Below are 10,290 nucleotides of genomic sequence, written 5' to 3' on the forward strand. Positions count from 1 at the left end.
GAACACATACCTGATATCTAAAGTATTTATTAAAATATTTACCTACTTCATGTGGGACAAATATTATCACCCACTAAGCATCCCAAATATCTCCTGATCTGCTATTGAGTTTTAATATATAATAAGTTTAAGTGGAATTCCAGCCCAAATCTTTGTATTGTTTTATATAGCATGGAGCCATTCAGGGCAGTTATTTACTTCTGTTTAAGTGTTTGGTCAGTTTTGTCTAAAATAGAGAGAGCAGACATCCCCAGTGTCCAGGGACAGATCCTGCTTTCAGTAGGTTGTCTCTGGGTAAAAAATTGTGCCCCCAATTGTGCCCCCAGCAATGGTGGTGCTCAGGACATCATTCAGACTTCTGTCAGCCTCGTTCAACATCTTTTCTAAATAATTATAATAAAATTAATAATAACTTATTGGACACACTCAGCTGCTATTGTGCTGTGCTGGGCTTCTGGCATTTTGTAACTAAAACCTTTTTTGCAAATTGTTAGACAGTGCAATTGTTTCGTTTTTTTGTTTTTTTTGCTAGCTAGCTGGTAAATGTGCTGTGAAAATTCTATTTGTCAGTCCAGATGCCTGTCTTCACAGGCTTGCAGCAGTACACATGTACAGCTGTCTCAAGCCCTTTCTTCCTCGGGCTCCAGAAGCCTTGTATGATTGTATCTCCCATCTGTTGGATCCTGTGAGTGAAGCTTAAAGCGGGATTCCGGCCAGCCAAAAAAAAAAATTTAAAGTCAGCATCTAAAAAGCTGCTGACTTTAAATAAGTAGACTTACCTGTCCTGGGTGCCCGCGATGTCGGCCGCCCAAGGCCGAACCGTCCCTCAGCTCTCGGGTCCCGGCATCGCCATCCTAGGTAAGGGAAACAGGCAGTGGAGCCTTACGGCTTCACTGCCAGTTTCCTACTGCGCACGCGCGAGCAGCGCAGCGATCTGTAAATGGCCCCGTGGTGTACTGGGAACACACACAGTTCCCAGAAGACCCTGGGCCGCTCACCGAGGAGAAGAACACACCACGGAATAGGAAGAGGCAGATTAGGAAGACTGCCTAGCAACAAGGGTTTAGGTAACATTTTTTTTCTAAATGTTTTTTTTTTTAATTTTTTTTAGGAATTTTGGTGGCATTTTTTTTTCCAGGGTGGCCCTCCGCTTTAACTCAATCATTCCTGTTGGCCAAAAACAATCCTTACTAGCCCAACTGCTAGGGACAGGGCCGATCCTAGGGTCACAGACGCCTGGGTGCAGAAATATTTCTGACGCCCCCACGTGGGCGTGGTCATCTTACCAACTACTCCCCTTTACAAATGTTTCTATGGCAATGACTCAAACACAGAGATGTTCCCCTAAGAACTCTTCGTTACCCTGGGATCCTCCCATGATCTTTTAACAATAAAGAAAATACAGGAAGAGCGTACACTAATGAGACCTGGAGCGGAGTCTCTCTGATGCATGAATCTGTTAGAAAGAGCCCCCAGACATAGTACAGGAGATGGTCAGAGACTGCAGACATAATACAGAAGATGGTCAGAGACTGCAGACATGGTACAGGAGATGGTCAGAGACTGCAGACATAATAGAAGAGATGGTCAAAGACTGCAGACATAATACAAGAGATGGTCAGAGACTGGAGATATAATACAGGAGATGGTCAGAGACCACAGACATAGTACAGGAGATGGTCAGAGACTCCAGACATACTACAGGAGATGGTCAGAGACTGCAAACATAATACAGGAGATGGTCAGAGACTGCAGACATGTTACAAGAGATGGTCAGAGACTGCAGACATGATACAGGAGATGGTCAGAGAATGCAGACATGTTACAAAAGCCCCTGGCTGCAGTGGCGTCACTAGGGTTGGTGTCACCCGGTGCGGTAAAACATGGTATAACCCCCTCCACCAACTATTGTCGCCCCTTAGTACAGACGCCCCTCCACTAAGTATATACCCCCCTCCATCAGTGCAGACCCCCCACTAAGTATAAACACCTCCCTCAGTATAGACCCCCCAGGACAAAACACCCCCCTTTATCAGAATAGACAAACCACCCCTCCATTAGTACAGACTCCCCCAGGACAAGCCACCCCCTCCATTAGTACAGAACACCCCAGAACAAACCACCTCCCTCCATTAGTACAGACTCCCCCAGGACAAACCACCTCCTCCATTAGTACAGACCCCCCTCAGGACAAACCACCCCCCTCCATTAGTACAGACCCCCGCAGGACAAACCACCCCCCCTACATTAGTACAGATCCCCCAGAACAAACCACCCCCTCCATTAGTACAGACCCCCAGGACAAACCACCCCCCTCCATTAGTACAGACCCCTGCGACAAACCATCTGCCCCCTTCCATTAGTACAGACCCCCCAGGACAAATCACCCCCCCTACATTAGTTTAGACCCCCCCAGACAAACCACCCCCCCTACATTAGTACAGACCCCCCAGAACAAATCACCCCCCTACATTAATACAGACCCCCCCCTCCATTAGGCTAATTAAAAACACCCGGGCGGCAGCTGGAGAGGAGAGGACGGTGTGCAGCCGCGGGTAGAGAACAGAGCTCAGGCTTGGGCAGCAGGCAGGACTCGGAGTTACACACAGGAGAAGTGGAACACGTCAGGCTCGGGCCACCCCCCCACCTGTGACATCACTGCGTGGCCGCAGCTGGCCTCTCTCTAAACACAGAGACAGCCGCTCCGGTCTCCGGCTGTCTCGCTCCCCTCCTCTGACAGGAGGAGGGAGGGGGGATGGTGGGCACAGCAGCGGCAGTGGCGGTGACCGGCGGAGAGAGCCACCTACAGACAAGGAGAGGAGGAGGGAGGGGAGCACTCTGGCGCTTCAGCGACAGCGCCCCCACCTCTGTAGCGCCTGGGTGCACTGCACCCCGTGCACCCCGGCCAGGATCGGCCAGGGCTAGGGACAGGCACAGCCCAGGCTGCAGTAGCAGCAAAATCTTTCTTCTCCCCTCTCTCACTGTGCTTTCCATCATTGTAAGTTAAAGAGCAACAAGCTTCAGGAAGAAACAATCTGCTGAGCTGCTTAAAGGGACTGTCAGACTGAACCCCCCAAGCAATAGTTGGGGGTTTTCATTTCAACAGAGAAGCTATAAACCAGCAACAAGGACCCAAATCTTGTATTTCTCTCCAATATGTTGACGTTAAAAAGCTGTAAACTGAGCATTAAAGACTGCAGTGTGTTTTAGATATGTTTCCTGAAGAGCACCAGATGCAGTTCCATGTGCTTTTTTTTTGCACAAAATGCATGCACAGTGTTTTCCATGTATTCCAATAACTCTAGTTCACACCATGCAGTCAGTTTTTGGTCAGTTTCCGGTCAGTTTCTGCACAAGAAACTGACCAGAACTGACTGCATGATGTGAACTAGAGCCATTGGAATACATGGAAAACACTGTGCATGCATTTTTAGTGCAGAAAAAAGTACACAGAACTGCATCTGGTGTGAACTGGCCCTAAGTTTAAAACAGAACAAATCATCATAATTGGTACTTTTAGATATGTGTACAGTTGTGCTCCTCTAAAGTGATTGTAAAGCAGGGGTAGGCAACCTCGGTCTTCCAGCTGTTTTGAAACGACAAGTCCCATGAGACATTGCAAGACCCTGACAATCACAGGCATGACTCCTAGAGGCAGAGGCATGATGGGATTTGTAGTTTTACCACAGCTGGAGGGCCGAGGTTGCCTACCCCTGTTGTAAAGGTTCGAATAAAAAAAAACATACCGGCTCTGTGCAAGGGTTTTGCGAAGAGCAGCCCTGATCCTCCCCTTCATGGGGAACCCCCATGGAGAGTCACTTTCTATGGGGGCACCTGAGCGGGCGAACGCCCAAGTTCAGGTGCTGCATCCATTGACACAGACAGCAGGACTCGGCCCCGCCCCCCACTCCCGTGTTACTGGATTTGATTGACAGCAGCGGAAGCCAATGGCTCCTGCTGCTATCAATCTATCCAATGAGGACAGAGACAGCAGCTGGAGATGCTGGGCTCATGAACATCGCTGAAATGGATGGGCTCAGGTAAGAAAAAGGGGGGTGGGGGGGCTCTGGGGGGAGCTGAACAGAAGGTTTTTCACCTTAAGGCCCCTTTCACACTTATGTGACTTGTCCTGCGACTTGGGACTGCAAATTCGAATGACAAGTCCTACCCCAATATTTTCAATGCGTACCATTCATATCTGTGCGACTTCAAGTCGCACCGACTTCAAAGTAGTCCCTGTACTACTTTGGTTTCGACTTTGATGCGAGTTGAGGTCCATAGACCTCAATTTTACACAGATATTCCTTGAAATTGCGGCAAAAGCGCGGCTGTAAAATTGTGCGACTTTTAAGTCGCAGCAGTGTGAAAGGGTGTGAAAGGGTCCTAATGCATATAATTCATTAAGGTGAAAAACTTTGAGACTTTCCAATCCCTTTAAGTTGACTGACAGATTGTTGCTCCTGGCTTCAGAGAACTTTCCTCTCTGTACTTAATGGACAGGCAGGGAGAGGGACGTTGGAGAGAGAGATCTCATTGGCTGCTGCTTGCAAAGGCTTTCATACAAGAACCGGCTGCTGCTGAAGAGTTATCAGGAGCCTGAAAGGAGTGCCCTGGAGCTGAATCTGCAGTAAGTCATGGAGAATGTTGCTGGGAATAATGAACTGGCTTCGTGTACACGGGACGTTTTTACATCCTCTCCTTAATGATTTAACTTGACAAGACAAGTTTGAGCCAACATCCGTTGGAAAAAATCCTAGGATTTTGTTGTCGGAATGTCCGAACAAAGTCCGACCGTGTGTACGGGGCATTAGTGTGTAAAGGTGTGGGGGGGCTGAGTGTATACAGGTGTGTGTGTGTGGGGGGGGGCTGTGCATAGGTATGGGGCAGAGCTGTGTGTGTACAGTTGTCAGGTGTGGGGGGCTGAGTATGAATATTTGTGGGGTACAGAGAATGAACTGGTATGGTGGTGCAGAGTGTGTACAGGTGTGGGAGGGCTGGGGGTGTATAGGTGTGGGGGAGCTACACATATAGAGATGTGGGGCAGAGCTGTGTGTGTATAAGTGTGGGGGGTGGCTGTGTGTGTGCACAAAAGACAAATCAGGTGCGCACAACACTTGGGGGAAGGGGGCACAGTGTGGCATCATCACTCTGGGCACTGAATGACCTTGTCCAGGTGTCTTGCCGAGAAAGTTCCCTCGGCGGATAAGGACCCCCCTGTACTGCGCAGGCGCAGCGCCTGCACAGTATGAACTACTATCAGCCGCCGGAGATAGCCGAAGCTCAAAATCTTCAATCAGCTGTACACGGCGCCTGCGCCCTGGGTCCAGGTTCCTTCCCCACCATCCAAGTGGACCTAGAGGGGGAATCAAAAAGAGCCGAGCGAAGCGAGGCCGTGCCCGAAGCGTGGCGAGCGAAGCGAGCCTGCGAGGGACCCTCTTACAGGCGCCGTGTACAGCGGATTTTCACCTATTCACCTTTGGCTATTTCCGCCGCATCCTACTGCGCAGGCAGGGGGGTCCTTATCCGCCGAGCTGAACTTTCTCGGCAGAACACCGGCACTGCTGAAGACCACATGTGACCTTCAGCTGACACATATTAGGTTGATTTTCATCTTATCAAAGGAGAAGTATGGCCAACGCTCTTTTGGCCATACATCTGTGGGTCACAGGAGTGCATTTACTGTAGTTGCAATACAAAAGTTATCCCCGCACTAGTTTAGGTCTCACCAGGTGTAAAGCTGATCTTGCTCTCCAGAGATGAGAGCTGGCTCATGCTAGTAAAGACTATGTGCAAACGAGAAGATCTGGACAACCGCACTCCAGGAAGTAATAATCCAAGTTTCTTTATTTTAAAATCAGGAACACATCAGATACAGGACATCATAGACAGAGTGTACAGATCATAGGCTAATGCGTTTCACACTTGTCCAAGTGCTTACTCATAGCTCATAATGTCGGGATGCACCCAGATGCCTGACTGGCAGCTGGCTCAGCCTCTCAGTGCACTGCTGAGATCCTGAATCAGCCTCTCCTGCCCCTTCACAGTCCAGCACTCCCATGAGCTCTGGAGGGGCAGAGCAAAGGGTGGTGACTGACAGTCACTGCTCTGTGCTCAAAGTGGACCAAGAACAGAGCAATCAGACATCTTTTATCGCTCAGTTCTTGGTGTAGAGCTGGCGGGGGACAGCTAAAGCTCTGGTTGATGCTGCAGCCGTCTAGGTGAGTATGACTGTCTATTTTTTTAGAACCCACACTTCTCTTTTAAATATTTGTTCATTACATCAGTGTGTGGTAACCAAATCATAACTTAACCAAATCATAAAAACATATTGATACATACACATCCATATACAAATAAATAAATCACATGATTGAAGACATAAATAAAGCATATTAGGTGGTCTATACATAAACCTTTTTACCCAAGATTCACACATTTTCATTCTTCTTTTAAAATTTACACATTTTTCGTAAATGTATTTCATTTAAAGAATATGTGAAAGATTTTTAAATCTTGGGTGCAATTAGTAGAAATAGACCCTTCAGACAAGTGCTAAAAAATAGCATTGTGAAACTAGAAAGAAAAAAATTATTAATTACTGCATACATGTATGTAAGTATTCAAATGCAAATTTAGATTCAATTTAGGGTTCAATATTGAGTTGGCCCACCCTTTGTAGCTATAACAGCTTCAACTCTTCTGGGAAGGATGTCCACAAGGTTTAGGAGTGTGTCTATGGGAATGTTTGAGCATTCTTCCAGAAGCACATTTGTGAGGTCAGGCACTGATGTTGGACGGGAAGGCCTGGCTCGCAGTCTCTGCTCTAATTCATCCCAAAGATGTTCTATTGGGTTGACTCAGGACTCTGTGCAGGCCAGTCAAGTTCCTCCACTCCAAATTTGCTCATCCATATCGTTATGGACATTGCCAGATGCACTGGGGCATCTGTGGGGCATCCTCAAACAGAAGGTTGAGGAGCACAAGGTCTCTAACATCCACCAGCTCCGTGAGGTCATCATGGAGGAGTGGAAGAGGACTCCAGTGGCAACCTGTGAAGCTCTGGTGAACTCCATGCCCAAGAGGGTTAAGGCAGTGCTGGAAAATAATGGTGGCCACACAAATAATTGACACTTTGGGCCCAATTTGGACATTTTCACTTAGGGGTGTACTCACTTTTGTTGCCAGCAGTTTAGACATTAATGGCTGTGTGTTGAGTTATTTTGAGGGGACGGCAAATTTATACTGTTATACAAGCTGTACACTCACTACTTTACATTGTAGCAAAGTGTCATTTCTTCAGTGTTGTCACATGAAAAGATAGAATAAAATATTTACAAAAATGTGAGGGGTGTACTCACTTTTGTGAGATACTGGGGTAGATTTGCTAAAACTGGAGCACTCAGAATCTGGCGCAGCAATGCATGGTAGCCAATCAGCTTCTAACTTCAGGTTGTTCAACTGAGCTTTGACAATAAAACTTGGAAGCTGATTGCTTAATATGCAGAGCTGCATCAGATGCTTCACTCTTCAATTTTACTAAATAACCCCCATTACATATATATATATATATATATATATATATATATATATATATATATAATTTTTAGGTTTTTTTTTTAATTCACATATATTTACTTAGCACTTTAATTTAACAGTTCAATAACTAATATCAAATGATGAGGAGGAGTATCCAGATCTTCACAATGCTATAGCTCTTCTCAAACCTTTAATAGACATTCCAACTACTTAAAGATAGTCCTGGTATACATTTCTTTGGTCACAGGCACTGTACTTCCTGTAGAGCGCTCATATTTTTTCCCTTCAGAAGTCAGACAATCCTCTGTCCTGCACATAAGCAGACAGTATTTTCAGAAGGAGGTCAGCAGGAGGAGGGAGGAGCCTGGTAATGGCTCTGTGCACGGCGTGAGGATCCTGAGAACCCTCTCCCTGCAGCTGAGAGGAATGATCGGCCTGATGAGAGGGTGTAGGTAGCTTCCCTCCCCGCCCCCCCTGCTCATCACTCTCTGAGCTGTCTTGCGGTGTAAGCCAGAGGAAGTTTGTACCTGCGTCTGCCTGCATCCCCCCCCCCCACCCCTCCGTAGTCGGACGGGCTAGAAGGCTCATCGACGACGGGGGGTTAGGAGAACTGGAAAACCGCGGAGATCGGAGCGCTTCGGAAGCGACGGCAGCAGGGAAAACGGTGCACTGCTGGGGGCTGTTTCGAGTCCCCAGCGGTGTTGCCGGCCGCGAAGAGCGGAGGAACCAGCTGAAGTGCACCCGGGAATTTCGGAGGAGAGAGCCAGGAAGGTGGGTGAGCGGAGCAAGGATCAGCGGCAGCGGACACTGAAGAGCTGAGAGCGGAGAACAGCTGCGACTTCAGCGGGTCAGACAGACCTGGGCAGATTGATAACATCAGAGACAGCACCTGAGCGTTCGCAGCATCAGAGAGCAGCAGCAAGTAGTAGTGAGCGTCCCTTTGTGTCCCAACTTCAACAACAACTAAAAGATAAGTACCGTATTTTTTTTTTTTCCTCTTTTGGCTTTTTTCTATTGCAATTGTCTTGAAGTGAACAAGCAAAGGAAAAGTAATAGAACAAAAGAAAGGGAAAGGGAAAGAACACATTGAAATAAAATGGAATGAAAAGTAAAAGTAAATGAAAGTAAACGAAGGCGAAAGAGCTGAAAAAGTAGAATCAAGTGAGCTAAGAAAAATAATAAAAACAGGGGGGGGAACAGGGGAGAAGAGAAGGAGAAGGTGAAAGAGAGACAAGCCAACGGAAGAGTTGTCTCCCAGCCCCCACCTGTTTGCTGCTGCTGCTGCTGCTGCAGTATCTCCCTTTCTTGTGATTTTTTTTTTTTTTTTTTTTTTGCAAATGGTACTAACTATAGGCTTGATAGTACAAACTATAGAATAAGAAGAAATTTCATAGTAACAAAAATGTGGAACATATAAGCTCATACTGGAACTATACTGCTGAATATATAAATCATCTTGCTGAATACTTGAATTAGATTGCATTATATCGCTAAAACATTTGAATAATTTTGCTGAGCACCTGGGCCCTCATGCACACGGGCTGTTAGAAAAGCGCTGTGAAGACGCCGGTGTCTTTGCAGTGACTTTTTTTAACTTTTTTCAGCTTTTTGCAGCGTTTTTGCAATAGCGTTTTTGAGCGTTTTTTTTTTCTTCAATGGATCAAAAACGCTGGAGGACGTTGGAGAATGATGTTTTTGGGCATTTTTGAGCGTTTTTTAGCGTTGGAGTGTTTTTGCAGCTGAAAAACTTCTCTCAGAACCCATTGGGCCTGGGTTTTTTTTTTTTTTTTTTTTTTTTTTTTTTCAGCTTAGGAACGCCTATGCCACTTGCAGCTCAGAGACGCCTAGGTGGGCATGAAGCCATAGACTAACATAGACAGGCCTTTTTGAGCTGCAGAAAGGGCTTAGAAAAGCATCTGTAGAGATGTCCGTGTGCATGGGGACTTAATACTATGGTTTAAACAATTGAACAGCACCAAGGAATGCTTAATGTACTTAAGGTAGTAACATAACTTCTGGAGAACGGGGACTACTCATATCTCATTAATTATCTCTATTATTGGATTGTGGGGAGGATGGTGGGTATGAGAACGGAACAAAAGAAATATTAGTAAAAATAAGTCAATTTAAGAAGGCTGGGAGATTTTTTCATCATTAAGAGACCCCAACCAAGGGGTATTCTGGAAGGCAGCTTCGAAGATCTTATAAATCCAGCCATAGAAACAAACATGAAGGGGAAAACAACAAGAAGTGCTGGAGCAATACCGAAATCACCTAGGACCAGCCTAGGCCCAAGTCCAGGCCCTATTAACAGGTATATACAGCAAGGAATCGGAGAAGGAGAGAAACAAGTGGGTTCAAAGGGCAGACAAATAGATACAAAAGAGAAGGACAACAAGGATAAAAAAGGCCAGTATAAAGTACAAACAGAAACCAGCCACCTCTCAGAACCCAGAATGGAGCCAGAAATGGGAGAGGAAGACAGAGGAAAGGAGGAAGGACAACAAGGGCCACAGTTGCCAACAAAACAGGATATGGAAAAAATGTTCGCGGCACTAGAGAATTCCCTAAAAGCAGAGATATCAACACTCCATAAAGACATGGGATATATGTTAAACAGAGTGGAAGAAGTAGAGATCAAAGTAGACCTACATCAAAAAAACATAAAGGAACTGGAAGAGGAAATAAAGAAACTAAAACGGGAACAACAGGAACAATCATATAAAATAGAAGAGCAAGAAAATAGAGATAAAA

Source organism: Aquarana catesbeiana, linkage group LG08 (genome assembly GCF_042186555.1).
Source record: "Aquarana catesbeiana isolate 2022-GZ linkage group LG08, ASM4218655v1, whole genome shotgun sequence".
Classification (NCBI taxonomy): Eukaryota; Metazoa; Chordata; class Amphibia; order Anura; family Ranidae; genus Aquarana; species Aquarana catesbeiana.